The following is a 19,259-nucleotide window of genomic DNA, read 5'->3' as shown; positions in this document are numbered from 1 at the left end:
TCTTGTTCTTTCCCTTACTCCTTCTTCCTGGTCAAATATGCATGTGATGGCTGGAGCACCAGCAGCCATCTTGGGTTGTGAGGTGACACTGAGGATGGACGCTAGTATTAGAAGAGTGATACAATAAGGTAGGAGCTGGGTACCCTGCCAACCCTGGACAGCCGGGGCTTGTGCCACGTGAGAAAGAAGGACATTTCTGTTTTGCTGACGCCTTTATTATTCTGGGTTTTTTCATGCATGCAGCTCTAACTAATCCTAAAAAGCAGGAAGCTAAGTGGGCCCAAATGTCCCCCAGGCAAGGTAGGAGGCCAATTCAGAGTCATACAAGACATTCCATAGGGAAAAGAAAAAGTTGTCCAGTTCCAATAAATCCTGGGTCTGCAGCAGGCCCTTCTATGTCTTGGAGGATCCCACATATACCAGAGTGGGAAGGGCCCTGAGAAGGGGGACACTTGTTGGCTTTGTTTAAACAGCATTCCCAAACCTGTTTGACTGTGGAACCCTTTCCTCTAGAAACACCTGATAGCAGCCAGAAAGGCCTTGGGATTCCACGGTACCTCATTTGGGAAAGTCTTCAGAGGGTGATTAGGGCATTTAGCTGAGACAATACACCTAAAGGTACTCAGCCCAGGGCTGGGCACACAGTAAGTGCTCAATAAGTGCTAGGGCTGCTACTGAAGCTAGAAGCGGGGCCCATGTCAGTCAACTCTGAGCATGGAAGCCACCCCCCCCACAGCCCCTCATTCCTGCCTGTTCCAGGGCTGCAGCCCCCACCCTGCTCTTTCTCTCCGCTCCCGTGGGTCAGCTGGCTCCTGCGGTCCCTTCGCAGGGCAGAGCGGTCTCCTGCAGAGGCTATAAGGGGCTGGGGGCAGCGCGCTGCTGAGCTGGGTGGGATCACCCGGGAAGCGCTGGTTTGCAAAGCTGCAGCAGTGAGGAAGGCGCGGGGTAAAAAGTTTGTAAGAGGAATACATTTTTTCTCTTTTGGCAGAATTTAACGGGTGCAGATTGCTCAGGTCCCAAAGCCACGGGGAAAAAAAAAGAAAAAGCCCTTTGCCGCTGCTATTGATAACTTGTCTCTCTCACGTGGTGGGTTCAAAACTAAAAATACTCTTCTCCGACGGCAGGGAAGCTGAGCGCTGTCACGTTGCAGAGGAGACTTGAAAGCTGTGTGGGGAAGGCTCAGCTTGGGCCACGTGAGGGCCGGGGCCCCACCTCAGTGGCCAGCCACCCTCTGCCCACCCAGGTTGCATCCAGATAGAAGATTCCCCAGCATTCCACAGAAGGGAGCAGGGAAATGTCCTCTCCATGGACCAGGGAGGCGGCAGGGAGAGGAGTGAGCCTCGGGCCGGGCCTCCCCAGGGGCAAAGGCCAGGTCAGCAACACCGGGTACCCGGCATCCTTGGATGCCCAGCTCTGCTGCAACTCTGGCCGCACACTGAGATACAGAGACCCATCCAGGCTCAGAAACCTGCTGGGGAAGGAGGCGTGAAGCCGGGGGAAGACCAGTAGGCCGAGGGCAGGGCTGGTACCACACCGCTGGCCCACTCCGCAGGGTGACCCTGGGCCAGCCCCTCTGTTCTCTGAGCCTCAGTTTCACCACTGAAGGGGGAGCAATAGTTTCTGCTGTGCCTTCTGATGTGATGGAAGGAAGGAGGGAGGCGCACGTGAATGTGCCTCCTGAGGGCAAAGTGAGGGTACGTGCTCCCGCGCGGCTGGGGCCTCCAGAGCCCAGGACTCCCGGCCTCACGCCACAGGCTCAGCCGCTGCCCAGGGGGCTTGTGGGCCATGCTGTCACCTGATTCTGATTCAGAAGGAGTTGGGACAGGGAGGCTCAAGTCATCCTTGCCTGGGGTGGAGGGAAGGTCACAGGCAGACGTGACTGCCAGGTTGGCCTGATCTGGGAGCAGTTCTGGTGAGACCAGTCACCCCAAAAGTTATCTACTAGCCCAGCACTTCTCAAATTCTGAGAGTGCACACACGGATGGATCCCTGGGGTCCTGAACAGACTCTGGGGCCAAGCCAGGCCCGAGTTCTCAGGATGGAGGGGGACACTACGATGACCCGCCCCCTCCCGACCACGGGGCAGGGATCAGCTGATATCGTGGCCATGAGCTGCACATACCCCTCCACTGGTCCCAGGAACACCTGGGCACCTATTTCAGATGCAGATCCTGGTCCGGGAGATATGGGCAGGGCTCTGCCTTTCTGACAAGCTCCTGGGCTGTGCCAGGCTGCTGGGTGGCAGGAACGCACTGGGTCTGGGCCACTTCCTCATTGCAGGTCCTGGGTGAGTTACTTCCCCTGCTGAGGCTCAGTTTGCTCATCTGTACAGTGGGAATGATGATACAGAGTGTTTATCTGATTCGCGGTTGTAAACGTGAAACTGGATGAGGCATGCAAATCATGGGGCACTGGCTAACGTCAGCTGTCGTCACCATCGTCACCATTATTGCCTGGTCCCAAACCCTCTTTGTCTGCTTTTCTGCTCCCATCTTTCATCCCATTCCTGGAGAATTTTGCTGGACTTGGCCGCCTGACCTAGTGAAGGTCATGAAAAATGCTCCTGATTGGTCCCAAGGCACCCTCCTTCCAGCCTCTAACTGAAGGACAATTCCTGCCCAGTTCACAGGGACCAGGAAAGAAGAAGCAACAGCTGACCCTTGGAGCCCAGTTCATTGCATCTGGTTAAAGGGGACAAGCGGACATCCCAGCCACGGGACCCATCCGGGATCAGAGCCCACTCCTACCCCTCAGGCCAGGGCAGAGATGGCGGTGCTCAGCCCTCAGTGATCCGTGGGCAGGTGGGAGGCCCATTCATCCCACCTCTCCTCTGGCCTGAGCTCTCTGATTCTGCACTCACCCCTGGAGTTCATGGCCGAGAGCTGGGCTGGTGCATGGGGCTCAGAGTCCTAAGAGGCTTGTCAGAGTGAGGGACCTGCGCTGGACTCAGGCCAGGCGCACGAGGGAAGCCGTGGAGCATCTCCGTGGCAACCGGCCTTGTCCTTGTCCTGGCTTGGGAGACTGCACGCTGCACCCTTCCCTCTCCAGCCGGTGTCAGTTTTTTCACAGGTAACCATGGCAATGCCTTTGTTTCCGAGGCCTGGCCCCGCCTCCCTCCCGGCTTTTCTCTCCAACAGTGGCTGGGAGAGCTCCTTCTCAGTCCCTGCACGTCTCCGGGCTCCCGCTGACAGTGGGCCCACCAGTGAGCTGGGGCCAGACCCTGGCATGGGGATGACTGGCTTTCTGGGCCCAGAAATGCAGCCTGGGCCGCAGCCCTGCCGCACGTGCTTCTGCCCCGCTGTTTACAGGAGGCAGCTTCATCTGCACGGGGGCTGCAGAGGCAGCCGCAGTCCAGCCCCCCGCGCCCCCGCTGGCAATGAGGAAATGTTCTGAGGAGGGAGTGCAGAGGCCAACTGGGGCTAGCTTTGTGGAAGACGCGGTGAAGGGCAGGAACCTCAGAAAGCGCTACGTGATCGGGGTGGTCTATCGGCACTCTTGTGGCTCCAGGGTCCCAGCGATTCTTTGGTACCACCTCCAACTGGCTTAAGCAGAAAGGAAAACGTGGCCACTCACATTACTGAAAAGTCTAGGATAGAGCTTGCTGAGGGTGCAGCTGGTTCCAGGAGACCCAGGGGTATTTGCTCTTGCTTTCCTCTGGGTTGGTTTCATTCCCAGGTGCCCCCTCCCCTAGTGGAGACATGGTGCCCATCAGTAGCCCCAGACTTATCGATGCATCTTTCTGTCACCTAGCCCAGCTCTGTGGAGGTCTGTGACCTCAGTTTTCCCTCTGGCCTGAGCTCTCTGACCCCCAGCAAAAGTCCCAGGACTGACCTTCACTGGCCAGGACAGGGTCACCTGCTCACCCCTGATCCAATCGCTGTGACTCTCAGCAGCCAGCCTGATCCATGTTACTCCACCCACCCCAAACCAGACCCAAGATTTAGATGGGATTGGGTGGGAGAAACCTGGTTTGCAAAGGAAAACCTTGGTACTCATAGGCTCAAAGAGGTTAGTTTACTTGCCCACGGCCATACAGCTGGTAAGGATGCAAGCTCGGGTCTGACTCCAGAGCTTCTGGGCTTAACCATGGCGTCACTACGGGTCAGTAAGAGCCCCCAAAGGTTTTAAACAAGGGAGTGAACGGTCAGGGATGCAGCCGGAGGGTACACTGGCGCCGGGTTTTGGTGAGTGGTGAAAGGCATGGCACGGAGGGTGGACGGTGGGAAGCCCTGAAAGATGCTTGAGCTGAGGAAGGCAGCTTTAGGAGGGTGACTCCCGCCTCCGCCCGTCCCCGGGGGTTGGGAGCGCCAGGCGCGGAGGACTCAGCGCGCCATGTACCCGCGCCCCGGCCACCCGACTCGCTGTTTGTAAACTCAGCTCATCCAGCCACGCCCCTTCCTCCCACCCGCCCGCCCCTTTCGGGTCAATATCTGCATATCCCCGCCTCCCCCTGCTTTGATGGGTTACCCGAGTCGTCATTCCTCCGCGTGGGCCGGACTCCCATGGGGCGGGGGGCGGGGCCGATCAGGCGGTGCTATTAGCATACTCCCGCCTCCCGGCTCGGCCCTCGGGCCGGGCGCTGATTGGGCGGGCGGCGGCCGACGCGACGGCGCCGGACGCAGTGAGTGGCGGGTGCCGGCTGTCAGTCGACTGGGCAGCCGGCCGCACTTCCGCCTTGGTGTCAGTGGGTCGCGGGCCTGCGGGGCGGGGGCGGGGCGGGCAGCGGAGCTCGGTCGGCGCTGGAAGGATCGCGGTCCAGGTGAGTGACCCGGCCGGGACCCCGACCCCGAGTTGCCTGGGAACGGCGCCCAGCATCGGGCGGGCGGGCCTGGGCTGCGGGCGGCGGGGAGGCCGGGCCGGGACGAGTGGAGCCGGAGCCCCGTGACCCCCGCGCGCCGGCCAGGCCCCGACCCCGGCCCCGGCCCGGCCGGCCCCCCGCCGCCCGCTCGCCCGCCCGCCGGCCGCGTCCCGGCCCGGAGGAAACTTGGGAGGAAAGTTGGCTGCCGGCGGCGGGGGCGGCGGGCCTGGATACCGGGCGGTCGCCCAGACCCCGCGTCGCCGGGCAACTGCGGCCCCGGGCCGCACTGCCGGACACCGCACCCGGAAGTCGGCTGGAGAGCTGGCCCGGGCGCCCCTCTCAGCGGCAGGGATGAGTCGGGGGCCGCGCTGGGCAGGGGCGCTGGGACCCCCGACTTCCCCTTGTGTCTAAGGTAGCCGGCGCCCGCGGTCAACCAGTCAGGAAGGGTCCAGGGTGAAGAGTCAGTGTCCGCGCTCGCGGGGCAGCCCTCCCTCCGCTCCCCTGCCCGGGCGACCACCTGTGGGTTTGTCTCGACCCTGCAAGGTGTTGTGCTCGTGTCCACCCCTTCCACTGCTCTTCGTTTTGTTTTTGTCAACCTCAGCAGACTGTACCTGCTGTGGAGAGCTCTTTACCTCACACATATGTTAGATCAATTAGATTTGTAATCTGATTTTAAAAGCTTCCTTCTGTTTCCAGTTACATTCCAGAAATCAGCAGAATAAATCTTGAGACTTTATAAGCCCAGAACAAGACTGTTGGGTAATCACCAATCAGTGTTCCCGGGTTTTTCTGGGAGAAGCAACCAGGTGGTGTTACGATGTCCCTGGCCCTCTTGAGTGTGAGGGTCACCTCCCCGGAAGCTGTGTTCCTGTCCCTGGGGTTTTTATACTGACGGGTCAGTCTGGTACAAGCTCTGGACCGGCAGCCAGCAGCTTTTGCACTAGTCCCTTTTCTGGGGCTGCCCGTGCACATCTGGAGACGTGGTCTCACTCGGTTCAGTTCAACAGACATTTCTGGGATGCCCGCTACATGCTTGGCTGCAAGCTGTGGGACCTCTCCATCCACTGGAGCTGGAGAGAAGAGGTGTCGTGGGACCCCCGTCCTTGTGGCTCCTTGCCCTGGTGGCAGAGTGAAGGCCCTTGATGACTTTGTGTGCTTGGCAGTGTTTTCCGTCTCTCCTGGCCTCAGTTCCTTCCTCTGCGACGTGTGCCGTTTACCTGGCAGGGCCGATAAGAGCAGCAGATGAAATGCTTGTCTCCAGCAGTCCCTGGCCTGTGGTAGGTGCTCCAAATTGTTCGTTCCCGTCCCCCTTGATGAAGACGGGAACCTTATCGGCTGCACTTCCCCCTTGTCCAGGGCAGCGCCTGGCAGGGTGCTGTGATTTAGTACGCAGATGACTGAATCTCCTTAGAATGTACCTTTCCCGCTTGCCTCACCTGTCCTTCTGTTAATAACAGCTCTTATCTAAGATGACAGTAATACGTGACAAGTGTTGTTCCAGGACTGCTATAAGCACATTATATTCACTTTATTCATGTGATTTTCACAACAAACTACAAGACTTGTTCTTAGTTCCATTATCCTTTGTCTATTCATGAGGAAGCTGAGGAACAGAGAGGTTAAGTAACTTACTCTAAATCACAAAGTAGTTAGTTATGGATCAGGGATTTGAACCCAGGCAGTCTGGCTCCAGAGTCTACACCCTTAAATACCGCTCTCTACTGCCTTTTAAAAACCAACGTTTTCATTTACAAGGTCCCCTCAGCATTTTTCTGTGGAACATTTAGTTGTGCTGCATTACCGTGTGTCAGAACTTTGTTTCTTGCAGCACACATAACTGATAGATTTTCATTTTGGGTGAGCATGAATGTTTAGAAAACCATTTTATTTCTTCTAAAATAAAGTAGTAATTCTCTATCTGGCTATCCAAGATTTTGCTGAAATACCCCACCTGCTGCCCGTTCCCTGGTTAGTAGGGAAGTCGTTGATGTTCACGGTGTGAAAAGGGCGAGCTGGTGGAGGAGGGGTGATGATGGATAGACACACTATAAAGCATGAGGTTGTGATTTTGAATTCATTTCTGAGCGAACTTAATGTGGTGAACTTAAAGCCGTAAACCGTGTACTTAGGGCTTTCCTTTCTCCTCCCATGTGCGTTCAGAGGGGTCAGCTCTGGTTTAACATTTTGATGAGCAGTGTTATTTCAGTGTTTAAAAAGTGCCACTTGACCCTCGTCCTCGTGCCTCTTATCCATGCCTTCCAGGAAATGCTAGCAAATGAGTCTTGGATATGTACTTAAAACTAGGTCGACTTTTAAAATCTTGTTATATTCAGCTAATTACGAAAGTGACAATTCTTTTTCTGGTGGCGAAATTTTGGAAACGTTTTATGTGTTCTTATACTGTCTTCAAATGATTTCCTTAGTACTCCTGTGAAAAGCCAAGGCCGTATCTTTTCCTAGGAGTTTGGCTCTGGTGGGTATAAGGTGTGCAGGGCTTGCATCTTTGAGCAAAAGCTGTGATGACCGTCCTCAGGTGGCTAACATGTTCCACTTGAGAGTTTAAGAATCTTTCCGGAGGTGGCCTGGGGCTCTCAGGTTTTGGCCCCATTGCTCTCTAACTTTGATGGGAGGAAAGTTACTTATCTGCTCTTGCCTCAAGGGCGTTGGCCTGTAAAGTGGGTTATTGCCAGGAATATAGGTGAAAATGTAACCTGAGAGGCTCTGGTATTGTAGTAGGTGCTGAGTAGACCTTCTGTCCCAGACCTGAGAGCACTGAAATTGACCCCACCCGACGCTGACACAAACAAATGCAGTGCAGAAGTGAAGCTAAGGAAATCTTTGGTAGGTAGGGTTGCAGTTCTACTGAAATGAGCTACAGTAACATTTCTGTGTTACGACTATTCAAGTGGGGTTGTCTTATAAAAAGACCCCTGGACCCATGCAGTACCTCTCCTGAGGACTCAGGATGGAACGCAGACAGCGGGGTGAGGTTTAATTTCTGAAACTTAGTGCACTTTAAGGTTGAATGATAGCTTATTGAGACTGGAAGGAAGTTAGTATTTGAACACTACTGATTATTTACAAATACTTAAATCCTAAGAATTTTTAATATTTTAGGTTCTAGTTTGGCACTTTAAATGCAGTTTCCATGTACAGTGATTAATTTGTGTCTCTGCTGCAGTCAAAGTGTTTTTGCTGATAAATCCCAGGCGTTGGCGTTGCAGCCGTATCACGCTCTGGCTGGAAGCGTGTGTGGAGTATCGGCCCAGCCCTGCAGCTCCCCTTAACAAACACGTAATGAAATGGTCACTTCGACGTGTCCATGAACTTTGTGGGCTTATTTCCTTTTCCTTCCAAATTCAGAAAAGAACTCAGGGTCATTGGGCAGAATTTCAAAGCATCACCGTCTTTCAGCTGGATCTCCCGGTGGTGCAAATACTGTAATCTCTGCAATGAGCTAAACAGTGGAGGTCCGCCTTCAGAAGGGACTGTGTGTGAGAAACATGGAGGTCTGGAGACTTCTGCCGGGTGTTTGTGTGTCTCTTTCTTCGCTTTTTCATTTCATCAGTGGAATTCTTGCAGGATTTCTTTTGAGACACAAACTCCCACGTCAGTGCTGGCTGGCTCGGCCCTGGCCCTGTAGCCTGGGAGCCTGGTGGGAAGGTGCACACTGTTGAGGGCTTACAGGGCCTGGCACTCTCTCCTGGGCACACACACACACAGCCTCCCTGTCTGTTCAGGACGCCTCTGCACCCCTGGGCGCCAGGGTCACATAAGCAGAGGGAATGGTCTGTGTGGCTTTGGGTTGGGCAGACCTGTCTAACCTCTGAGCTCATACCTTTACCAAAGGGGTGGGACCACTGGCCTTAACAAGTGCCCAGGGAAGCACCTGTTCCAGGCAGGACGCGGGTTCTTGGGGGAGAGCCTGGCGTGAGGAATGGTCTTGTAGGGAAGTCGTCCTGAATCCAGGTTCTAGAAGAGACGATGGTCGCCATGGGGGCAGGGGAGGCTGTGTGTTTTACTGAACAAACGAAAGGCTGATTGTGAGAAAAGATCAGCTGTGACCTGGCGCCTGTACCACCGTGCTTGGCTGGAAAGTGACTTCCGCTGTTGCTTTAAACCAGGTAAGCATGTGATTTGATGGCCAAACTGTGAAACTTTGAGGGTGGAAAGGAGCACCACGAAGAATTCTAGCGGTGACAGAATTCTTCGCGGGGCGCCCTGTTCGACATGCGACAGGGGAGAACCAGAGCCATCCTGTCCCTGACTTGGTACCAGTGAGGCACCAGTGCCTGTGTTCTAAAGATTAACTGTGGGGCGTGTTCTAACACACAAGGGAGAGGGTAGGGGGGTCCCGGGGCGGGGGTGGCTCCAGAGCGCTGCCCTGGGCTCTGTCTCAGAGGTAGGGCACTGTGGGTTCGGTGCTGAGGCTTCTCACCAGAAAAACCTGCGGAACTCTGTAGAAAGTGTAGGCTCACGGCCCAGCCCCAGATCTCCTGGATCCAGGCTTCCAGGCGGGAGGCCCAGGGCCGTGTGTGTGTGTGTGTGTGTGTGTGTGTGTGTGTGTGTGTGTGTGTCACACTCCCATGATTCCAGTGTGGCTGGTGTGCTCGCCAGAGCTTGGGACCCACCATGGGGTGCTAACCTGTTTTGCATCAGGGACCCCCTCCTTTGAGAACTGAATGAAGAGTCGGAGTCGTGTTCCTGGGGGAAAATGAACACAAACAGAATTTTGCAATTTTTCTCTTTGTATTTGTTTCTCTTTTTTTTGCGGGGGGGTGGTTAGAAACTCGTGGACTTCCCTGACCTTGGTTTAAACACCCACCCCGTTAGTGCTCAGGAAGCATGGTTAGGGGTGACTGGGGCAGGCGGGACACCAGATGATACATTTCTCAGCAGGGTGAAACCGGTCAGGGGCTGAGCAGGTCCTACTTGGGCGAGAGCTGGCGGGAAGGACCTGGAATAGGAGAGGGAAGTGGGCGAAAGGGCGAGGATGTGAAACCGGACCCTGCCCTGTGATGGAGGTGGCATCGGAAGCATCCTGCCCCAGTGCGTCCGGGCCCTTGGTCCTCATCAGAGATGGACAAGCCGTGGGGAGGGGCACTTCAATGGTCTGCCTTCTCCGCGGCTGTCAGCGCGCTGCCTCTGGTGTGGCTGCCGCTCTTGTGGTTTTCTCTGAACACGGGCCCAGAGGCTATGGACAGGCTCCCTGTTCAGAGCTCTCTCACCCACTCCCCAGGCTGCATTCAAACCACTCTGCTTTACTCTGGGTTCCAGAATGATGAGGTTGATTCGGACAAACGCGTCTGCACCAAAGAACATCCATTTATCTCGTGCGGTACTTGTTTGCAGTGCTCTGTGCCGGGTTGTAAAAACGTGTTCCTCGACATGCGTGGTACGTCTTCGGTGCTCACTGTTGCATAGGAAGCAGTTGGTTCGGGGGTGGGGGCGTGGCACGGGGCTGGAGGGAGTCTGTCCTGGGCGAGGATGTGGGTGGGGCTCTAGGCTCCTGCCGAGTCCCGACAGGAAGTGTGGCTCCCGTGGCCGCTCCCGGGGGCCGGGCTGGTTGCCCTGTGCCTGCCCTTCAAGGCCTCCCCATTGGCGTGGAGTATGGCAAACAGTGGGCGATTAATGCAGTTGTTTACACAGCAGGAGGTTCCTTTACCTTCCTCAGGTCTGCAAACTTTCAGTTTCTTGCCCGAACCCCTAAGCACGTTGGCCAGTCCGTGTGCTGACTGTAACCTGCTCGCTGGCGGGGATGAGACGGGAGGCCTTCCGGGGCTAGGCTGCCCCGGCCCCCGACGCTGACACCCACCCTCAGGGAAGAAGCGTTACGTTCCCCGAAGCATCAGGCAGCTGATGTCGTGATGAAGATCACGCAGCCCTGCAGAAGGCCGGTGCTCTTAAAGTTGCACGGACAGAAAGCACACGTTTACTTGTTTTGCCCTCAAAATGGCGCCTCCTGCACAACTGGGCTGAACCGGATTCCGCTCGAGTATAAGGAACCAGTGTCCAAAAGGCCACTCGATGCCTCCCCGGGGGCACCGAGACACGCGTGCGCGGGCGCTCTGCAGATGATGGCCACCCTTTCAAGAGGCTTTGCTGGGAGTAGAGTCGGGGCATTTATTTGATTCCACCACTAAGCTTTTACAGACACAGGAATATGAAGGCCTGATCTTTCTTCAGCAGCCAGCAAAATGCACATTCAGGGAGTACAAGGTGAGAAAGCCAGGGTGGCTTTGGGCATAAGAATAAAGGGCAGGCTTGGCCTGATGCCCTTCTCTGCGCTCCATCCGTGGCTGGCCGTGGAAGGCTGTGGAGACCGGGCCAGCCCTGCTGCCGCCGCCTGGACTTGTGCGCGGAGGCCAAGCACTGCCGGCTCCGCCTGCCGCCTCCTTCCCACGTTCCTCCCTCTGCTTGGTGGGGCCACTGGAGCTTCCTAGGGCCCCCGTGGTGTCCCAGCCCAGTGAGGCCCTAGAGCGCTCTGTCCAGGATGGACGCCACCTGCCACCTGTGGGCAGTTGAAGTGGAAGAAATTCAACTGGGTCGCATCACAGAGAAAGAAGCATTGGCTTCCTCTCCACTTGATTCAAATGCTTAAGGTCACCCGCGGCCAGTGGCCACTGCCCTGGGCAGAGCACGTCCGAGCATTTCCAGCATGGCCGGAGGTTCTGCAATGCGGCTCTGGAATCTGTACAGGTTGAGTGTTTGTTTCCAGTTAAGTTTTGTTCTTTTTGTTTTGTTTTTTTTTGCGGTACGCGGGCCTCTCACTGCTGCGGCCTCTCCCGCTGCGGAGCACAGGCTCCGGACGCGCAGGCCCAGCGGCCATGGCCCACGGGCCCAGCCGCTCTGCGGCACGTGGGATCCTCCTGAACCAGGGCACGAACCCGCGTCCCCTGTATCGGCAGGTGGACCCCCAACCACTGCGCTACCAGGGAAGCCCCAGTTTTGTTCTTTTACAAAAGAAAGAAAGTGGGCACCATGGCATGGTGGGCGTGACTAGGATAGGGGTCGTTAGGCATCCAGGTGGGCTTACTTTGCAAAGTGGACATCTCAAAACTGAAACACTGAAACAGTCAGTGACCATGGAGGTGGTGTGGCCAGGAAGCACTGTCCTCCCTCAGTGGCACTGCCCCGTGGAGAGGGTGAGGCCTCCTGGAGGCCCTAGGGCTGGTGGTGGCCCCGGGCCTTGTGCCTTTCCCGGGAGCGGCCGGGTTGGGAGAGCCTCCCCAGGCCGGCGCTGTCCTCAGGGTGTGTTCCCATCACCTAGCAGCCTCGGTTTCACTTTTCCCAATTTAATTTTCCCATCCCCATCCTTCAGTTCTTAATTCCTCCTGATAATAATTGTGTCCATTGCGTGTTAAACTCTGTGGTTTCACACTCAGAAGTGACACTGGTTCCACATTTTTGGTGGGCACCCCAGCCTGTGTGTTCTGGTAACATTTAGGCGTCACCATAGCATCTTTCTGGGGTGTGACAGGCCAGCCTCAGGCGGCGTGGCCAGGGTGGTCCCTGCCAGGCCGCTCCCTGGGAAGGAGAGGCCCTTGGGGAGACGCCAGTGCCTTTGGTTTGCTCTGTCACTGGCCCGTGGCGCGCTGCTGCCGTCTGCACTGGGCACGGGCCTGCCTGCTTCTGGGACGGGTTTGGCCTTGACCTTGAGAGCTGTGGGGCAGCGAGGGTCTTACGGGTGGACCGCGCTCTCGAGGGCTGCCGCTTGCTTGCTTCTGTCTCTGACTCGTTCTTGATGGGAACCCAGTTTTCTGCATCCGGTGGGTTGAGCAAGTGTCCGGTTAGTGAAGCTTGCCTCTTGGCTGAGGCCCTGGCCACGTCTCACCTGCAGTTCTTTGGGGGCACCTGCTCTGTGACCGCCCTCTGAGTGTGACCTCTGTGGGGGAAGGGGGTGGGACCAGACTTCGTGGAATCTTCTCTGCGGGTCTCCTGGCCAGTTCTTCCACGCCCTGTTCCTCAGTTTCCAAACCCGCCTCCCGCCCTGAGCCACTGCCCTCAGCTCTTCAGCTCCCTGATCTCACTTGGCCAGTTGCCTTTCCTGGTGGAAATGGGCTGCAGAGTTTATGCTGCATTGCACTGAACGTTAGAAGGAGAAACATACCCTGAGGTTTGAGTGTTGGATGGGGTTTGGGCCCTTCTGAGCGAGAGTCTGTCATTTGAGAATCTATCAAAGTTCCCAGTGGAACTTTTCCTTTCCAGAGTACTGCTGCGTAAGCTTGGCACCCAGAGCGTGGAGCTCTGTGCATAATTGTTCATTTCTTGTTTGTCCTACTTGCTAATGTATTTTTTTCCAATTAAAAAATTCGGGACTTTCCTGGTGGCACAGTGGTTAAGAATCCGCCTGCCAATGCAGGGGACATGGGTTCGAGCCCTGGTCCGGGAAGATCCCTGGTCCGGGAAGATCCCACATGCCGCAGGGCATCTAAGCCCGTGCACCACAACTACTGAGCCTGCACTCTAGAGCCCGCGAGCCACAACTACTGAAGCCCGTGAGCCACAACTACTGAAGCCCACGCGCCACAACTCCTGAAGCCCACGTGCCTAGAGCCTGTGCTTCACAACAAGAGAAGCCACCGCAAGGAGAAGCCTGTGCACTGCAACGAAGAGTAGCCCCCGCTCGCCACAACTAGAGGAAGCCTTCGCGCAGCAACGAAGACCCAACACAGCCAAAAATAAATAAAAATAAAATGAGAAAAAATTTTTTTTAATTGTGGTAAAATACACATAGCATAAAAATTACCATCTTGACCATGTTTAAGCGCGCAGTTCAGTGGTTGTATATACAGCCATCACCACCGTCCATCCCCATCGCTCTTTTCATCTTGTAAAATGGAAACTCTTTACCCATTAAACACCAAGTCCCCACCCCCTCCCCCAGCCCCTGACAACCACCTTCTGCTTTCTGCCTCTATGAATTTGACTCCTCCAGGGACCTCAGATAAGTGGAATCACACAATATTTGTCTTTCTGTGTCTGGCTTATCTCACCGGTCAAAATGCCCTCAAGGTTCATCTGTGCTGTAGCATAGTACAGGACTTTCTTCCTTTTTAAGGCTGAATAATATTCTACTGTATGTCTAGACCACGTTTTGCTTATCCTTTTGTTTGTGGATGGACACTTGGGTTGCTTCCATGTTTTAGCTATTGTGAACAATGCTGCTGTGAACTTGGGTGCACAAATATCCCTTCGAGACCTTGCTTTCAATTCTTTTGGGTATATACCCAGAAGTGGAATTGCTGGATCACATGGTAATTCTATTTTTAATTTTTTGAGGAACTGCCCTACCGTTTCCCACAGCAGCTGTACCATTTTACATTCTTACCAACAGTGCACAAGGGTTCCTGTTTCTACATATCCTCACCAAGACTTGTTATTTTCTGTGGTTTTTTTTTTTTTTGATAGTAGCCATCCTAATGGGTGTGAGATTGTATCTCATTATGGCTTTGATTTGCATTTCCATGATGTTTAGAGAGTTGAGCATCTTTTCATGTGCTTATTGGCCATTTGTATATATGTTCTTTGGTGAAATGTCTATTTAGGTCTTTTGCCCATTTTTGAATCAGCTCGTTTGTTTTTTGTTATTGAGTGTTAGGAGTTCTCTATATATTCAGGATATTAATCTGTTGTCAGATGTATGGTTTGTGAATATTTTCTCCCATTCTGGGGTTGCCTCTGTACTCTGTTGATAGTGTCTGACGCACAGATTTTTAAATTTTTCATAAAGTCCAGTTTGTCTAATTTTTTGTTAATTGCCTCTGCCTTTGGTGTCTTATCCAAGAAATCATTGCCAAATCCAAAGTTGTAAAGGTTTTGCCATATGTTTTCCTCTAAGAGTTTTTTAGTTTTAGATCTTACATTTAGGTCCTTGATCCATTTCGAGTTAATTTTTGTATATGGTGTAAGATAGGGTCCTACTTCATTCTTTTGCATGTGGATATCCAGATTCCCAGCACCATTTGTTGAAGACACAGCCCTTTCCTTCTTGAATGGTCTTGACACACCTGTCACAAATCACTTGATGGTATATGTGAGAGTTTATTTCTGGGCCCCCTCTTCTTTTCCATTGGTCTTTGTGCTAGTACCACATTGTTTTGATTACTGTAGTTTTGTAGTAAGTTTTGAAATCAGGAAGTGTGAGTCTTCTAGCTTTGTTCTCCTTTCTTCAAGATTGTTTTGGCTATTCAGGGTCGAGATTACATACGAATTTTAGAATGGATGTTTCTGTCTCTGCAAAAAACACCATTGGGGTTTGATAGGGATTGTATTGAATCTGTAGATTGCTTTGTGTGGTATTGACATCTTTTTTTTCTTTTTTTTAAATTGGAGTACAGTTGCTTTACAATGCTGTGTTAGTTTCTGCTGTGCAACGAAGTGAATGAAGCAGCTATATGTATACCTATTTCCCCTCCCTCTTGGACCTCCCTCCCACCCCCCAACCCACCCATCCAGGTTGTCACAGAGCACGGAGCTGAGCTCCCTGTGCTATACAGCAAGTTCCCCCTAGCTATCAGTCTTACACAGGGTAGTGTGTATATGTCAATCCTAATTTCCCAGTTAGTCCCCCCCCCGCTCCCATGTCCACACATCCGTTTTCTACGTCTGTGTCTCTATTCCTGCCCTGCAAATAGGTTCATCTGTACTACTTTTCTAGATTCCATGTATATGCGTTAATATCTGATATTTGTTTTTTTCTTTCTGACTTACTTCACTCTGTATGACAGACTCTAGGTCCATCCATATCTCTACAAATGACCCAATTTTGTTCCTTTTTTATGGCTGAGTAAGTGTTGACATCTTAATATTCAGTCTTCCAGTCCATGGACATGGGATGTGTTTCCATTTGCTTATGTCTTTAATTTCTTTTGGCAATGTTTTATAGCTTTCATTGTACAGTCTTTAACCTCCTTGGTTAATTTCTAAGTACTTTATTGTTTTAGATGGTATTGTAAACGGAATTGTTTTTATTTTTTAGAAAATGTGGTATTTTTTTAAAATTAATTTATTTGACTGTGTTGGGTCTTCATTGCTGTGCGCGCACTTTCTGTAGTTGTGGTGAGCGGGGGCCACTCTTCGTTGTGGTGCGTGGGCTTCTCTTTGTGGTGGCTTCTCTTGTGGAGCACGGGCTCTAGAGCGCAGGCTTCAGTAGTTGTGGCTTGCAGGCTCTAGAGCGCAGGCTCAGTAGTTGTAGCTCACGGGCTTAGTTGTTCCGCAGAATGTGGGATCTTCCCGGACCAGGGCTCAAACCCATGTCCCCTGCATTGGCAGGTGGATTCTTAACCACTGTGCCACCAGGGAAGTCCTTATTTTTTTAATGTAAGTGATGGTAGCTGTAAATTTTCCCCTTAGCACTGCTGTCACTGCATCCCGTAAATTTTGGTGTGTAGTGTTTTCATTTGTTTCTAAAGATTTCCTAATTTCACTTGTAACTTTTTTCTTTGATCTGTTGGTTTTTTAAGAGAATTTTTTGTTTTGTTTTGTTTTGGCCGTGCCGTGAGGCTTGCCGGATCTGGGAATTGAACCCGGGCCCCCGGGAGTGAAAGCCCGAGTCCTAACCACTGGACCACCAGGGAATTCCCAAGAGAATGTTACTTAGTTTCCAGAATTTTGTGAATTTTCCATTTTTCCTTCTGTTACTGATTTTTTTAAAATTAATTTTTATTGCAGCATGGTTGCTTTACAATGTTGTCTTAGCCTCCACTGCATAACAAAATGATTCAGCTATACACATGCAGATACCCCCTCCCTTCTGGACTTCGCTCCTATTTAGGTTACCGCAGTGCATTAGGCAGTGTTCCCGGTGCCATACAGTATGTTCCCATCAGTTGTCTGTTTTATACGTAGTACCTGTTACTGATTTCTAACTCATTCTCTTAGGGTCAGAGAAGATGTTTGTATATCTATCATTTAAAATCTCTTGAGAAGTAATCTGTGGCCTAACATATGGTCTATCCTGGAGAACGTCCCATGTGTACTTGAGAAGAAGGTGTGTTCTGTTGTTGGGTGGAGTTTTGGATACGTTTGTTAGATCTAGTTGGTTGATTGTGTTGTTCAAGTCCTCTGTTTCTTTCTTTATCTTCTATCTGGTTGATGCTTGCTAATGTATTTTTAAATTACTAAATAAAATTTATATTATTTTGAACAATTTAAATTCAGAATTGTTGTTTAACCACAAAAGTAGCTTTAGAATCTTCAATTATTGGTGAGCTTTTCTTTCTTTGTGAAGATCACACCTACAGGTTGCTTGCCCGTTTTTTATTGCGAAAGAGAAGTAAATGTGCAATTCGAGTCTCTAGCGAGTTGACCGTGGAGATTAACCCCCAGGGCCCTTAGCCAGCCACTTATTCCTCGGTGACTGGGTCTGCTTTTCTAAGAAAATGTAGAGATGGGCTTGTAACACTTGAATGCAGGTCTTCATGTACGTGGCGGTGGACACTGCGTTTGGAGCCGGGTCCTGGGAGCTCGGGGCAGCGCGGTCGGAGTGGGCACCTTGAAGAGAGCTGGGGGGCCCTGTGGGGGGCCAGGCACCTTGTGCGGACCTGGCAGCAGTGGGGCGCCCCGGCTGGTGTCCCCTGAAGAGGCCGGGAGGGAGCGCTTGGGGCGGGGCTGGAGGAGGGGCCCCGGAGGCCAGCGAAGATGTCCGGCACAAGCTTATTTTTCCGTGTTTTTCTCTAGAGTTAGAAAAGGAAGCAGCTGACCAGAAAGAGCTGAATTTAAAAAAGAAAGCCCTTTCCTGAAGCACTGTCTTCATGGATCGTTCTCTGAGGGCACAACAGGCGCGCTGGAAAAGAGGCTTCTGCTCCCGCCCCGCGCCGTCCCCTCCACAGGGGTGTGGCCGGATGGGGGCGGGGCCCACCTCGGGGTCAGAGGCCACTCAGCCGGGGCGAACCGGCGGGTCCTGCAGCAGCAAGGCTTCTGAGGGGGGTCAGGTGGGGGGGAAACTGAGGGGGAGCGAGGATGCCCTGCCCGCTCTGCCCCCAGAGGGCCCCCCACCCGGGAGAGGCCCCCCCATCCAGGCCTGGCCTCCTCACCGCCCCCTCGTGTGGATACTCCGTAGCAGTGCCTAGTTTCCACTGGGCAAAACAAAGAAGATACAGTGTGTGAATCGCCTGCACTCTGGGTGGGATTAACTCTCCACCTTGCACACGCGAGCAAGTCTGATGGCTGCTGTGAGGCTTTTGGCCTTGACCTTGTGGAGCCTCCCCAGACGGTACTTGGTGAGGGTCGGACCGCGTGGTCCTCGTAGCAGGATCGCAGGGACTGCAGCCGTGTCACAGTCCCAGCTGTCGGCCCAGCCCGTGACTTCAGTGTTTGTCCAGCCTGACATCTTACACCCTCATTTTAAAGACTTTCCATAAGTTTGGATTGATTTACTTTTAACATTAGGACTTTTGTTACAGGTGAGGAAGCATATAAAAAAGGAAAATACCATGGCTTTAAACATGCCTTTTATTATGGGAGATTTTATTTTTTAATAACAAAGGATGTAGTCTTTTATTATTTTTAAAAATTGTTTTTTAAAGATTTAATTCTATTTATTTTTGACCGCGTTGGGTCTTCGTTGCTGCACGCAGGCTTTCTCTGGTTGTGGTGAATGGGGGCCACTCTTCATTGCGGTGCACAGGCTTCTCATCGCGGTGGCTTCTCTTGTTGCAGAGCACGGGCTCTAGGCACGAGGGCTTCAGTAGTTGTGTCTCGCGGGCTCTAGAGGCTCAGTAGTTGTGGCGCACAGGCTTAGTTGCTCTGCGGCATGTGGGGTCTTCCTGGACCAGAGATCAAACCTGTGTTGCCTGCGTTGGCAGGCGGCTCCCTATCCACTGTGCCACCAGGGAAGTCCCGGGAGATTTTAAATGTACAGAGAAGCAGACAGAATAGCACAGCGGTCCCCTGTGAGCCCATTTCTAGCCTCAGCAGTTTACCAGTTCCTGGCCCATCTTGTCCCATTAATCACCCTGCCCACTCCTCCCAAGTCATTTTGAAGAAAATCCCAGACATGCTATCATTTCATCTGTACATATTTCAGTGTGTAGCTCTAAAAGATAAGGCCTCTTTTAAAAATATATTTAAAAAAAATTTTTTTTTTGGCCGTGCTGCACAGCATATGGGATCTTAGTTCCCCCACCAGGGATCAAACCTGCATCCTCTGCATTGGAAGCACGGAGTCTTAACCACTGGACCACCAGGGAAGTCCCAAGGCTCTTTTAAAAAAATGCAATTATGACACCTGTGCCTTTTTTTAAAGTATCATTTTTGTGGTATAATTTGACATACAGTTAAGTTGCACATATTATAGTGTACAGTGAGTTTTGACCTATGTCTACACCCATGAAACTGTCACCTCCGTCGAGATAATAAAGTATCCCTTGCCCTGTCATTCTCTTTTTCCTTGGTGATTTATTGGTTGAAGAAGCTGGGCTTTGCCCTGTAGACTTTACCAGAGTCTGGATTTTGCCCA

At 52.7% G+C, this 19,259-nt stretch overlaps 1 protein-coding gene across 5 annotated transcripts in view; it reads left to right on the top strand.

The window, feature by feature from the left end:
* Nucleotides 1-4,635: 4,635 nt before the first annotated feature.
* LOC101269265 (proteasomal ubiquitin receptor ADRM1) overlaps nt 4,636-19,259 on the top strand; it is a 54,922-nt gene continuing 40,298 nt past the window's right edge. For 2 of the 5 annotated variants that reach the window (XM_033410210.2, XM_004282333.4), the window contains exon 1: nt 4,636-4,759. The gene's annotated coding sequence lies outside the window, so the exon portion shown is untranslated. The remainder of the gene's footprint in view (nt 4,760-19,259) is intronic. The other 3 variants (XM_049699674.1, XM_049699673.1, XM_049699675.1) reach the window with 2 other exon arrangements.

Source organism: Orcinus orca, chromosome 16, assembly GCF_937001465.1.
Source record: "Orcinus orca chromosome 16, mOrcOrc1.1, whole genome shotgun sequence".
NCBI lineage: Eukaryota > Metazoa > Chordata > Mammalia > Artiodactyla > Delphinidae > Orcinus > Orcinus orca.
Note: the sequence above shows the minus strand (reverse complement) of the source record. Positions and strands in the feature narration are given on the sequence as shown.